The sequence below is a fragment of the Herpailurus yagouaroundi genome, unplaced genomic scaffold, assembly GCF_014898765.1.
Source record: "Herpailurus yagouaroundi ecotype Mexico unplaced genomic scaffold, PumYag 197, whole genome shotgun sequence".
Lineage (NCBI taxonomy): Eukaryota > Metazoa > Chordata > Mammalia > Carnivora > Felidae > Herpailurus > Herpailurus yagouaroundi.
In genome coordinates this window covers 8,438,496-8,451,738 of record NW_024412428.1, presented here as the reverse complement: position 1 = coordinate 8,451,738, position 13,243 = coordinate 8,438,496, and the positions used below count along the sequence as shown (strand labels likewise).

Here is a 13,243-nt window from a genome sequence, read left to right as displayed (position 1 = left end):
ACAGTATAGATATTGTAAAATTTTTCCCAATCTGTGATTTATCTATTAACTTTCTTTCTTGTCTTTTTTTTTAAGAGAGAGAGAGAGAGAAAGAGAGAGAGCACGAGTGGAGGAGAGGGGCAGAGGGAGAGAGAGAGAATCTTAAAGGCTCCACACTCAGCACAGAGCCCGACGTGGGGCTTGATCCCAAGACCTAGGATCATGACCTGAGCCAAAATCAAGAGTCAGACACTCAGCTGATTAAGCCACCCAGATGCCCTAATCTACTAACTTTTTGATGGTGTTTTTTGATGGGCAGAACTTTTTAATACTGTGGAGTCCAATTTGTCAACATTTTCTTTTATGCTTGGTGTTCTCTGTGTCTTAGGTAAGTAATTTTTGCCTCCTATATGCTTGCAAATGTAATCTCCTATGTATTCTAGAAGCTTGATAGTTTTGGCTGTTACATTTAGGTTTATAATCTATCCAGAATTAATTTGGAGGCAGGGTGTAAGGTAAGGTCAAGATCGATTCTTTCTACATGGACATCCAGTTGCTCTGGTATCAGATGTTGAAAAGATTTTCCTTTACTCCATCGAATTGCTTTGGCAGTTGTAGTAAATACAAATGGACAATTTAACTGTGGGTCCGTTTCTGGACTCCATTGATGTACAGGTATATCCTTATGCCAATACCATATTTTCTTGATTAATGTACCCTTGAAATTTTGTTTAAAAATTATTTCATCATTTATAGTTATTTTACGGTAACTTTTGGAGCTTGTTCAAAATTAAGTATTCTAAGTCCTTTGTACTTCTTTATAAATTTTAGAATCTGCTTGCAAGTTTCTATAATAAAAGCCTTCTTGGACTTGATTGGGATTGCATTGAATCTATATATCAATATGGGGGAAAATGACATCAGGTAACGATATTGCTTTCCAGTCTATGGACATGGTATACCTTCCTATTTATTTGGATCTTCTTTAATTTCTCAACATATAGGTCTTGATCATATTTGTTAAATTAATCTCTAAATATTTCCTGATTTTGATGCAACTGTAGTGTTTTATTAAATTTCATTTACAACTCATTGTTAATATATACAAATACATCTAATTTTTGTATATTAACTTTCTATCTTGCAACCTTACTAAATTTGCTTATTATTCCTAAGATTTTGGGGGAGGGGGCTGGAGGGTTAGATTCCTTGGGATTTTCTGCGTATGCAACCATGTCAACTGTGAATAAAGACATTTTTACTTCTTTCTTAAATTTTTTTTTTAATGTTTATTTATTTTTGAGAGAGAGAGACAGAGTGCAAGCAGGGAGGGGCAGAGAGAGAGGGAGACACAGAAACTGAAGCAGGCTCCGGGCTCTGAGCTGTCAGCACAGAGCCCAACGCGGGGCTCGAACCCACAAGCTGTGAGATCATGACCAGGCCGAAGTCGGCCACTGAACGAATGAGCCCCTTCGCTTCTTTCTTTACACTCTTTATGTTTTTCTTTATTGCACTAAGCCCTTCAGTACTATGATGGAAAGAAGTGGTAAGGGTGGAAATCCTTGCCTTACCCTCAATTTTAAGGGGACGCACTCAGTTTTGCATCAGTTGTTATGAGCTGAACGGTGTTCCCCCACCTGATTCACCTGATTGCAGTCCCAATCCACAGTACCTCAGATGGAACCGTATCTGGAGACAGGGTCTGTACAGAAGTGACACAGCTGACATGAGGTCATCGGAGTACACTCTATAATAATTGGACTGGGATAGAAAGATGGATAAAGACCATGTAAGAACATAGAGAGAAGACAGCCATCTACCAACTGAAGAGAGAGGCCTCTGAAGAGACCAGACACCTTCATCTTGGACTTCTGGCTCTCAAAATTGTGAGAGAATAAGTCTCTATTGATTAAGCCACCCAGTCTATGACAGCCCGAGCAAACTGACACAGACATTGAGGAAGTGCTTCTTACTCCAAGTTGGCTGAGAATTTTTTTTTTTTTAATTATAAACAAAGCGCTGAATTTCTCAATGCTTTTTCTTTTTTGTTTTGGCTTCAACTGAAATGATTTTTTTTTTAAGTTTATTTATTTTGAGAGAGACAGAAACAGCACAAGTTGGGGAGGGGCAGAGACGGAGAGAGAGAGAATCCCAAGCAGGTTCAGAGCCCAATGCTGGGCTTGAACTCATGAACTGTGAGATCATGACCTGAGCTGAAACCAAGATTCAGATGCTCAACTGACTGAGCCATGCAGGTGCCCCTGAAATGAGTTTTTAAAAATTTTGTTAATGAGGCAAATTACATTGATTCATTAAATTAACTAAAATAACTCTAATTTGCATTCCTGGGATAAATTCTTTAAAAAAAATTTTTTTTAATGTTTATTTTTGAGAGAGAGAGAGAGAGAGAGAGAGAGTGAGCAGGGGAGGGGCAGAGAGAGAGGGAGACACAGAATCCGCAGCAGGCTCCAGGCTCTGAGTTGTCAGCACAGAGCCTGATGCGGGGCTCGAATTCACGAACCACAAGACCATGACCTGAGCCGAAGTCGGATGCTTAACCGACTGAGCCACCCAGGCACCCTTTGGGATAAATTCTAATTGGTCATAGTATGTTGTACCTTGTATATATTGCTGAGTTTGACTGGCTAACATTGTCTCAAGGATTTTTGTGTCTACGTTTATGAGGAATATTAGTCCGTTTTTTATTTTTGGTCGTACATATTCTTTTCTGGTTTTGCTATCAGTCTCACTCAAGGCTGAATCAGAGAAATAGAACCAGGAGGAGATGCATTAAGGGACTTATTGTGAGGAATATGTGATTGTGGGGGCAGATGAGGCAAGTCTGAAATCCCTAAGGCCATCAGGAGGGGCAGGCCAGGACTCCCAGGCATGAGCTGAAGCTGCTGTCCACAGGCAGAATTTCTTCCAGGAAGCACAAACTCTGCTCTGGATTAGCCTCACCCAGAGCTTCTGGGATAATCCCCCTTGAGTAAAGTCAACTGATGATGGACTTTAATCACATCTGCAAAACACCTGCACAGCAATCTCAGCGTTCCGTAACCGGGGCGGTGGTACAGCCAAGTTGATGTGTCAAGAAGACCATCACGGTGTGATGCTGGCCTCATGAAATGAGTCGGAAAGCATTTCCTCTTTCTATACTTATTTTTTTTGAGATATAATTCATATACCATAAATTCACCATTTTAAAGGGTACAGTTCTGTGGTTTACTAAAGATTTACATGATACTGTGCAACCATCACCACCATCTAATTCCAGAAAAGAAACCCTGTCATTCATGAGCATTTTCCATTTACTCCTTCCCTCAGCCCTTGGCAACCACTAAGCTACTTTCCGTCTCTACGGATGTGCCTGTTTGGGACATTTCGTGTTAATGGAATCATACAACAGGGGGTCTTTCATGTTGGGCTTCTTAAACCACTGAGCTGACATTTACCAGGTTCATTCCTGCCGCGGCAAGTACAAGGACTTCATTCCTTTTTAAGGCTGAACAATATTCCATTGTATGGATGTATTGCTTTTGTTTATTCATTCAACAGGTGACGGACATTTGGACTGTTGCCACTTTTTGACTATTAAGAAGAACGCTGCTGTAAATATTTGCATACAAGTTTACGTGTGAATACGTATCTTCAGATCTCTGGGGCACATACCTAGGAGTGGAATTAGTGGGTCACATGCTAATTCCATGTTTAACATTTTGAAAAAAATACCAACCTGTTTCCTGACAGCGATGTTCCAATTTCACCACATCCTCACCAAACTTCTCCTTTTCTGTTTTTTTTATAATAGCTGTGCTGGTGGGTGTGAATTCACATCTCATTTTGATTTTGACTTGCGTTTCCCTAATGACTAATGTTGTTGAACATCTTTGCTTGTGCTTAATGGTCATTTTTATATCTACTTTGGAGACACGTCTACTAAAATCCTTGGCCCCTTTTTAAAAAATGTCCTTTCTAATGCTGAGTTGTAATAGTTTTTTTTCCCCTAGTTCTAGCAGAGACATGATTCGCCAAGTTTTTCTCTTATTTTCTCTTCACTTCTCACTTTCACTTTCTTGATAGTATACTTTGAAGCGCAAAGCTTTACATTTTGCTGAAGTCTAATTTACACAATTTTTCTTTTGTTACTTGTACTTCTGGTATCATATCTAAGAAATTACTACCTAATCTCAGGTCCCAAACCTAAGAGTTTTACATTTAGCTCTTTGATCCGCTTTAAGTTCGTTTCTGTATATGCTGTGAGGGATATACTTACTGTATATGCTGTGAGGGATATAAAACTTACTGTTTTGCATGTAGACATCTAGTTGCCCCGGTGCCATTTGTTGAAAACCCTGTTCTTTTTTCTCTATTGGTGGTCTTGGCATTCTTGTCAACAATTGGTTGGCTGTGTGCATATGGGTTTGTTTCTGGCCACTCTGTTCTATTTATGGACTTTTTAACTCCCCATTCCATTGATTAATATGTCTGTCCTTAGGCTAGCACCACACTGTCTTGATTACTGTAGCTTTGTAATAAATTTTGAATACAGTAAATGTTCTCTCAATTTGATCTTCCTTTTTAAAATTCAATGTATTTAGGGGCGCCTGGGTGGCTCAGTTGGTTAAGCGTCTGACTTCGGCTCAGGTCATGATCTCGCAGTCCGTGAGTTCGAGCCCCATGTCGGGCTCTGTGCTGACAGCTCAGAGCCTGGAGCCTGTTTCAGATTCTGTGGTCTCCCTCTCTCTCTGACCCTCCCCCATTCATGCTCTGTCTCTCTTTGTCTCAAAAATAAATAAACGTTAAAAAAAAATAAAATTCAATGTATTTAAACCAAAAACAAAAGCAGTTCATTCATTTCTCCCACCCTTCCCCCCACCCCATCTCTGGTAACCATCCATCTGTTCTCCGTATCTATGAGCTTCACTTTTTTTATTCATTTTTAAGATTCCACTTATAACAGAGATCATATGGTATTCGTCTTTCTCTGACTTATTTAGCATATTGCCCTTGACATCAATCTATGTTGTCACAGATGGCAAAATTTCATTCTCGGTCTTATTTAATATCTCTCTCTTTTTTTTTTTCTTGCCTTTCCTGACTTCTTGTGATTACCTCAACGTTTCTTAGTACTCAGTTTTTCTTCCTTTATTTAACTGTACCTCTTTGTTTCATTTTATTCATTTATTTATAATATATTAATTGAATACCTGACATCTTCATTTCTTTGATTTCTTGAATCTCCACACCAGCCATTAGCTTCCTTGAGGTGGCAAGAGTGAAATTAATACAGGGAAGGTCAAAGACCTAACTTGAAAGAACTCTACCGCAATAAGATGAGAAGCTTAGAGGAAGAAGAAAAAAAGTAGAAGGTGAGCAGAGGGATGGAGGGGAGAGCTAGAGGAAGTAAAGGCAGACAAGAATTTCAAGAAAGAAGTGATGGTCGAGAGGGGAATTGAATAGAAAATTCCCCCCAAAAGATATGCAAATGGCCAATAAGTACATGAAAAAGATGCTCAACAACATTGATCATCAAAATCAAGATCACAGTAAGATACCACCTCACACTAATTAGAACTGCTATTATCAAACTCCTCTCTACTGCCCCCCTCCAAGCCCCAGAAAATAAATACTGGCACGAATGTGGAGACATTGGAACCCATGTGCATTGCTGATAGGAATGTAAAATGGTCCAACCACTGTTGAAGACATACGTATGGCCGTTCTCCCAAAAATTCATAAAATTGCCATACGATCCAACAATTCCACTTCTAGGTATGTACCCCAAAGAACTGAAAGCAGAGATTCAAACAGATATTTATACACCGATGTTCATAGCAGCATTATTCACAATAGCCAAAAGGTGGAAACAACTCAAAAGGCTATCATCAGAAGACTGAATAAATAAAATGTGGTATATACATACAAGAGAATATTATTTAGCCTTAAGAAAGAATGAAATTTGGATATGTGCTACAACATAGTTGGACCTTGAAGACATACTAAGTAAAATAAGCCAGACACAAAACGACAAATATTGTACCTAGAATAGCCAAATCCACAGAGACACAAAGTGGAACGGAGGCTAAGTGTAGGAGAGAATGTGGAGTTAGTGTTTAGCTGATGCAGAGTTTCAGTTTAGGATAATGAACAAGTTCTAGAGATGGATGGTCGTGATGGTCACACAACAATGTGAATGTACTCAATGCCACTGAACTTAAAAATGCTTAAAATGGGGGGCGCCTGGGTGGCTCAGTCGGTTAAGCATCCGACTTCGGCTCAGGTCACGATCTCACGGTCCGTGAGTTCGAGCCCCGCGTCGGGCTCTGTGCTGACAGCTCAGAGCCTGCAGCCTGTTTCAGATTCTGTGTCTCCCTCTCTCTCTGCTCCTCCCCCGTTCATGCTCTGTCTCTCTCTGTCTTAAAAATAAATAAAAACGTTAAAAAAATGCTTAAAATGGTAACTTATGTATATTTTAGTTCAATAAAAAGGTAAGAAGAAGTGCCCGCAAAAGCACTGCATTTCTTATTTTATAGATCAAGGAAACACAGCACAGACTAAGGAACTTATTCAAAGTTGCACTAGGGAAGGGCAGAACTAGAATTTGCATACAGAGAATTCAAAGGCTGTGGTCTTGACAATTCGCCACATTGTCTCTTTCCAAAGTGGTTACTGTGTTAGTGTTTATAATAGCAGAAATATGGAAACAACTTAAATGTCCAAAAATAAAGCTCCATTGTGAACTGTTATAATAAAGCCATTAAACTTATGTTTCAAAAGACTTTTCTACTGACATGGATATCTATTTACGCATTAAGTGGGGAAATGGCAGTATACAAAAATGAACGTACGTTATGAACCAAGTTATATTTTTTTAAAACGACATGCATTTAGCTTAAGTATGTTTGAGCATAAAAAGAAGGAATTCTAGGGCTCCTGAGTGGCTCAGTCGGTTGAGCATCCAACCAGTTCAGGTCATGATCTCACAGTTGTGAGTTTGAGCCCCACGTGGAGCTCACTGCTGTCAGCGCAGAGCCCATTTTGGATTCTCTGTCCCCTTCTCTTTCTGCTCCTCCCCTACTTACACTTTCTCAAAAGTAAATAAAACATTAAAAAAATTTTAATTGGAATCTTACAATCAGAATTGTAAGATTCGAAGTGATTTCTTTTTCACACTTTTCTGAGTGTTTTCTGTACTAGTTATCCAATTGCTGTGTAACAAATTGTCCCCAGACTTAGCAACTTGAATACACAACGAATATGTATTTTCTCTCACAGTTACCATGGGTCAAGAATTTTGTAGCAGCTTCATTGGGTAGTTTGGGCTTGCAATTTCTTATTCGGATCAGTCAGATGTCAGCAGAGGCCGTGCTCACTTAAAGCTTAATTGGGTTTGGAGCTTTTGCTTCCAATGTGCCTCATTTACATGGCTGCCAGGTGGGTTCCTTCTCCACAATTATCCTTGAGTGTCTACACAGCATAGCGCTGACCTCCCCCAGAGTCAGTGCTACCCTCGAGACCCAGGGGCATCGCTGCAATGCCTTCTGTGACCTAGCCTCAGATGTCACACACGGTCACTTCCACGATGTTCTATCAGACACGCAGACTAATCCTGATTCGTGGAAGGGGACCACACAAGGGGATGAATTCCAGGAGGTGAGTACCATTTTGGAGCTGACTTCCACAGTCTCACACTTTGCAAATGAATTCATGGGGCACAGCTGTAGTGTCATGATTAGAGGTGTGGGTTCTGAAGCGACACAATCTAGTTCAAATCCTAGTTCATCCACATAAAGTGTTTTTATCAAATAGCAAAATGCATATAATCCTGAGAAAGATACGTGACTAATTTGTGCCTCACTTTCTTCATCTGTAAAACAAGAATGAATACGGTAACCAGCTTACGGGATTGTTGTGAGAATTTAACGAGTTAGTATATGTAAAGCCCTAGAATACCACCTGGCCCATAGTAAGTGCTACATTGACTACTATTGACTAATATTATTTACCATTTTTAAAATCATAAAACTGATTAATGGAACAATCATTTAAAAAAATGTACAGTATGGGGGCGCCTAGGTGGCTTAGTCGGTCAAATAGCCGACTTCGGTTCAGGTTATGATCTCGTGGTTCAGGAGTTCCAGCCCCCCCCATCGGGCTCTGTGCTGACAGCTCAGAGCCTGGAGCCTGTTCAGCTTCTGTGTCTCCCTCTCTCTTTCTGCCCCTTCCCTGCTTGCCCTCTCCCTCTCTCTCTCTCAGAAATAAACATTAAAAAAAAAAAATACAAGTTTCCCTCCTCTTGCACTTAAAATAAAGGCCCCAAAGCCAACATCAGCAGAAAGAGCTCAGTTTCATATCCACTTTGGAGTTGGTTTTTTTGTTGTTGTTGTTTCTCCCCACCCCCCCCCCCCCCATCAGAGTAAGTGGGCAACTCTGAACTGGGCCATGGTAACATAAAGCCAGCAAATATTTCCGATATACCAATAGTGTGCCAAGTCCTGCGGGAGGCACTTGAGGGAGTAGGTCTTGATGCTTAATACTCATGAGAAGACAGGAATGTGACGCTGTGATGTTTGTGATTCTCTATGCCTTTAGCTTTGCAGACGCAGCCCTGAAGAGGTTTATTCCACTTCTCCCAAAGTCGATCGTACATGATAGCCAGCCATCTATCCTTAACAAAGCCATGCAGATTAACCAAGTGGAAGCAAGATTCTAACTGAAAAGCTGGTAGGACCTCGGTGGCGAGTGGTCAGGATCAGGCCCAGCCTAGAAGGTGGCTCTTCCTGGAATCCATGACTTGCCTTTAAATGTTCGACTTCATTAGTGTCAAAAGCTAGATTCCTCTTTTTTCTACAATTGTCATTCAAATATTTACCTTATTTTAAAACTTCTTTTTTAAATGACCTTTTTATCTTAGAATAATGATAGTTGCACCGAAAAGTGATGAATACAGTTTCCAGATATCCTTCATGCAGTTTCCACTAATATTAACATCTGTCATTACCTATGGTACATTTGTCAAAACTAAGAAATTAACATTGGTACAGTGCCATCAGTTAAACTCCAGACATATCTGGATTTTATCCATTTTCCCACTAATGTCTTTTTTTCTGTTCTGAGATGTCATCCGGGATCCTACACTGTACTTAGGATTTCTCTTTATAGGCTCCTTTGATCTTGACAGTTTCTCAGTCTTCCCTTGTTTATCATGAACTTGACAGTTTTGAAGAGTGCTGGCCAGACATTTTGTAAAATGTTGCTTAATTTGGGTTAGAGTGATGTTTTCTCTTGATTGGACTAAGGCCTCAGGTTTGAGGAAGAATACCCAGAGGTAAAGTGCCTGAGGAGGATTTACTTTTTTAGAACACTCTTCAACACCTTTAATGTGAAGGTGATGCTATGTATCATGAATTCTCAAGAGGGAAAGCGGTTTCTTAGAGAATTTCAAGGAAGGTATATCAAAGTGTTCCTTTCTCGTGTATCCTTCGTTTTTTTCTGTGTTTTCACCCTGATCATATTGGCTAATTGGATGTCTGATTCTGTCTCAACGTTTTCAAGCTGGCTCTACAATAAGGGTCTTTCAAGGGTCCTGTCACCCCTTCCATACTGAGCACCTCCTGCTGGGCCAGCTGCAGGGGGAGGGGCTGGAGTGAAACACTACTAACACAGGTCCCGACTCTCGAGCTCACCTTCGGTTGGAGAGACACAGCGTTGCAAACTGAACTAAACCAATTTGGTTTCGTGATCATCGAGTCCCTTTTGGTGGATGACAGTGGCCTCCAACACGTAGGGTACAAGAAAAGATACAGATGTCCCTTGTCCCACCCCCTCCCTACCAGGTGGTATAGCATGATGAGGGCACATCTTAGCCCACTTTCCACACGGTGAACCAACTTTTATTAGCAAGCAAGTGAAAAAAAAAAAAAAAACAGCTCTCAATCTGTTCTGTAATTCTGGTGAAGTCCTTGCTCTCTGTTCTTTCAGACTCTCCAACACCTTGCACTGAAAGTTTCACTAGAGGCAAATGCATCTGTATCCTGACAATAGATGAAATCAATCAAATCAGATGGGAGAAGCCTCCAGTAAGTGCAACACCCAGGGCTGTGTGCGGTTTAGATCTTGGCTTTCCTCTGTTCTGCCCACGACAGGACAAGGTGAAGTCCTTCTGCTCTACTGTATATTTTGAATACCACCCATTCTATAAGTGAGAAATTACTTCCACACCCCTTACTCAAAGAGCAAGTCCTCTGGTGCAGACTTAAATAAGAATATTTGAAGTCGGGCAGCTTTTTAAATGTTCACCTATCACCCTTGGTATAGGAGTTCCTGATTAAGAGACTTCAGATAGTAACGAAAAGCACCAGATCGTGGATTAACATTAATTCACACACACACATTATACTGTTAAAGAAAATATAACACAAAGAGTGAAACAAGTTTACTACAGTGAGACAGGGACAGATAAAGGTCTGTATAAAGCGCTGTGAAGGGGCTCACGAGGTGAGGCTCACAGCGGTGGAGCACAGAAGTCCACAGAGGGGCAGTCTTAAGTACAGCTACCCTGGACTAGTGGCTTCTCTTCAGGGCGCTCAGGAGAAAGGGATTCTGGGTAGAGGCAGCTGCCAAGCACGGGAGCAGAGGCAGGACCTGGTTTGGTATAGGCTCGGCATGGAATCACAGAGGGGAGGGGCAGTGGTAATGGAGACTGGGAAGACAAGGGGGGAGGTGCAAGTCTTGAAAGTCCCCCCCCTCCCCCCACGACTGAGGAATGTGGATTTGATCCTATGGGTAACACGCTCTGAGCCAGGTCCCATGCTAAGTCCTCTCCGCATATTCAATTATTTCTGCCTCACAACCTGATGAGATCGGTACCATTAGCACCTCATTTTAGAAACAAAGCAGGCGAGTCCCAGATAATTTTGCCGATTCAAATACTGCGTGCCCAATTACAAACTGAATTTCAGACAAACAAGGACTATATCTTCAGTATATGTCCACGTGGTATTCGGTTGAAAGCTGGCGCTCCTAGGTCCGGAAAGGCGAAGTAAGTTGCTCAGGGAGTCACAGCCGCTAAGCGGGAGGGCCAGAGTTGGGACGGGTGGGCAGGTGGGGGCACGTGCTGGGCTGCACCCTCCCTGCACCCGCCAGCCTCCGCAGGTACATGCACAGGGTGCAACAGGGCCACGGAGAAGATTCCCAGCGGGCAGGAACCCTGGCCAGGCTGTTAGTCATCAGCCAGCCCTGCGTTTGCCCTTTCAATCTTTCTCAGAGGGCCTATGTTCTCACAACAGGTCTACAAACCTCCCATTAACCATCTTAATGCTTAGAACAAAATCCATGCCCTGTGACTAAGTAACGAAAATCCCCTGGATCTCCAAAGCTCTCTCTGCCCTAAGGGTTCTGAAACTTTTTAAGGGTTTCCAGTTCCCCTCTCCAGTTGAGCACCGTAATTAGGAACCTATTCAGACCGGATCTGCACACACTATGCATTTACCGCTCTGCCTACCTGTTGCTACTGGCCTGGGATATAAAACACAGAAACGTTTGAACAGATTTAATGAGGTTTCACCAGAGGTGCAACAGGCAATTGTATTTTTAACACTGGAACGTTTCAAATATTTCAGCGAGGGAATGCTAGGTGCTGGCCACGCAGTGAGGCCCCGGGCAGGATTACTACCCTTACGAGATAACTACTTTTCAGAGTGTCATGAAAAAGGTTGGATATAAAAAACAGACCAAGAACAATGCAATGGATATTATAATAAGGGATGTAGAGGAGGCTGTGGAAATCTGGAGCCGGGAGCTTCTAACTACCCAAGAAGAAGGGTCTGGCTACTATAGTGTGATTCCGACCTGTGCCACCATTGGCATTCCCTGAGAGCTTATCAGCAAGGCAGAATGGGGGCCCCCACCCAAACCCGCAGAACCTGCATTTTAACAAGATCTAAGGCTGACTCCTATGCACGTTGAAGTTTGAGAAGCATTTCCTTGGAGAACACCAGAGATAGATGAATAGAAAATGAATCTGGAAGGATGGAGTTTTCCACGTGGGGTCTAGAATGGAAGACCTTGGCTGGCGGGCCGGGGGGGGAAGAGCATAAGCAAAAGCATGCAGCTGTGAAAAGGAATATATTCAGGAAACAGGAATCTTTGGTATCTCTGGAGCCCAGTAGTACACAGGAGTGATGGACGGGGAGACTGGAAGGATCCGCAAAGACAACCTCAGAGGGGGCAAGATCGTGGGTGACTTTGTTGCCATGGTGAAGGGCTTGAGTTTTTAAATATAATTATTCAAGCATATAAAGCCGTGTAAATAAAAGCATAAAATAGGATAATGAGTGTAAGATAGAAACAAGACATTACAGATACAGCCTTCTGTGTATTCCCACCCTCCTCCATTCCATTCACCTCCCTCCTTTTTTTCTTTTTTTTTTCAGAGAGAGAGAGGGACAAAGAGAGGAGACAGAGAAGGAGAATCCCAAGCAGGCTCTGTGCTGTCAGCGCAGAGCCTGATGCAGGGCTCAATCCCACAAATTGTGAGATTATGACCTGAGCTGAAACCAAGACTTGGATGCTTAACCAACTGAGCCCCCCAGGTGCCCCTCCACCTTTCTTAAACCTAACTACTATTCTGAGTTTGGTGCTTACCATTTTGATATTTGTTTTATAATTTTCATACGTATGTTTGTACACACAAAAAATAGTGTTTTTCATGCTATGTTCCTACACTTATTTTACTACAACTTGATTTTCTGCTTCAACATTAGGTTGTCGGGATTTATCTGTGGAGATATACAAGGCTCCGGTTAATTCATTCTTAGCTATCATACAGTACCTCCTTGGGTGACTAAGTCACTATTTATTTGTCCGGTCTCCTAATGATGGATATTTTGTTTCCAGTATAAATGATGCTTGAATGATGCTTGGGTCCTGTGTCCATGCCTTAGTTTCTCCAGGAAACATTGCTAGGAATGGGGTTTCAGGTCGTCAACTTTGCACCTCTTCTTCAAGGTCACTAGATACCATCAGAGTGTTCTCTAAAATGCTTGTACCAGGCGGTGCCCCGGTGGCTCAGCCGGTTGAGCCTCTGGCTTCGGCTCAGGTCATGATCTCGTGGTTTGTGATTTCAATCCCCGTGTCAAAATGCTTTGGATTCTCTGTCCCTTTCTCTCTGCCTCTCCCTCACTTGCACTCAATCTCTCAAAAATAAATGTAAGAAAGAAAGAAAGAAAGAAAGAAAGAAAGAAAGAAAGAAAGAAAGAAA

At 41.8% G+C, this 13,243-nt stretch overlaps 1 long non-coding RNA gene across 3 annotated transcripts in view; it reads left to right on the top strand.

Moving 5' to 3' along the window:
- Positions 1 to 7,535: 7,535 nt before the first annotated feature.
- The window catches only part of LOC121012795 (uncharacterized), a 21,725-nt gene continuing 16,017 nt past the window's right edge, over positions 7,536 to 13,243 (top strand). For 2 of the 3 annotated variants that reach the window (XR_005782306.1, XR_005782304.1), the window contains exons 1-2: positions 7,536 to 7,635; positions 9,964 to 10,061. This is a non-coding gene — a long non-coding RNA (uncharacterized LOC121012795). Of the gene's footprint in view, positions 7,636 to 8,590; positions 8,753 to 9,963; positions 10,062 to 13,243 lie in introns of those variants that run through there. The other variant, XR_005782305.1, reaches the window with a different exon arrangement.